We start from the raw sequence: 1,529 nt of genomic DNA, 5'->3' as shown, positions 1-1,529 counted from the left end.
GACACTGAGGGTTGCGATCCGTTGCCGGACACGAAAAAAGACAAAAAAAAAAAAAAATGCCTTGGTATCATGATCCAAAAGATATTTCCAGAATCCTGGATTCTGAAGATGTGCTTAAAAAGCCACTTGTGAGGCAGAGCACAAAGGGTGGGGGCAATAGGACAAGAAAGTACTAAAGCAAAAAAAATAGCTCTACTTTCATCTCTTCAAGACACTGTATTCCTTTACTGGAGAGGCAGAGGAAAGACTTTTCTGGAAAATGAGGATTTCTCACAAATTTGAAAACTACAGTTTAAGAAAAAGAATGATTGGAATCTTATCTCCCTTACACTTTAGTATAAAGAACTAGTGCAATTCCTCAAACACACTGTGCTGTCCCATGTTCCATGCCAATTTCCTTTGCTTTAAATGCTCTCCATGCCCTATCCACCATGCAAACTGTCCTTCAGAAACCTACCTTTCTTTGTTCTAAGACAGACTTAAGTATTTCTTCTTTAGTGGTCCCACTATCCCATGTTCATCTGTCCATTACTGAAATTATCACAATATATTACAAGTGTTTTTGCTTATTTGCTCTTGGAGCCATGAACACCTTATTATTACTGAAAACTCAGCACATAGCATATGGCAAAGTTTGATAAATACTGGTTGAATTAATGCTAATGATTCACTTAGATCACCTTAAAAACTTGAAAGAGATAAATATGGTAGATAACATTTGCAACAACATCCTCAAGGTAAATACAAAAATTTCCATACAGAATTTTTTTTACTACCCATCTAAGCAAGTTAAGGGTAGAAAGCCATACTAATGTACAAGTGTACTTCAAAAAGTTCATGAAAATATTTGGATCATCTTTTAATTTTATTTTTCCATGAACTTGTTGAAGTACACTTGCATATCTTATTATTATTNCCGGGGCCTTGGTGTTATCAGCACCGCACTCTCCCGAGTGAGCCACGGGCTGGCCCTTGCATATCTTATTTAAGACAAATCTTTTGTGTGCTGATTAACAGTCCGTGAGTCACATTAATTATCACAGATAAATAAACTTCTAGGTATAAAACCTTTCAGTTCTAATATTCTTATTTTTTCATTATAATGCCTTTCAGAAACCAACTTTTCATCTATATCAGATATTCAAAGATTAAGCACATTCAAGAATATACTTTAAATAAAATCACTACAATAAGTGAAGCTGAAAAGCTTATAACTACTATATCAGACTCGCTTGTATCTACTAAAGTAGCATGTCCTGTAACTAATTTTCTAACCTGATAACCATGATAATGATATCTACTGAACTCCATAAATGTTAGATATCATCTTCATGGCCATCAGGTTGGAAAATTAGTGCCAAGCTTAATCTAAGTGCTTTACTTATATTATCTTACTTCATTCTTTCAATAATTCTATGAGCAAGGGACTATTATCCTAAGGTACTTAAATCACACAACTAAAAGTCCTGAGCTTGGGCCGGCCCGGTGGCGCACTGGATAGTGCGCCGCTTGGGAAGCGCGGCGGCGCT

The sequence above is a fragment of the Galeopterus variegatus genome, unplaced genomic scaffold (assembly GCF_000696425.1).
Source record: "Galeopterus variegatus unplaced genomic scaffold, G_variegatus-3.0.2 Scaffold618, whole genome shotgun sequence".
Lineage (NCBI taxonomy): Eukaryota > Metazoa > Chordata > Mammalia > Dermoptera > Cynocephalidae > Galeopterus > Galeopterus variegatus.
Note: the sequence above shows the minus strand (reverse complement) of the source record.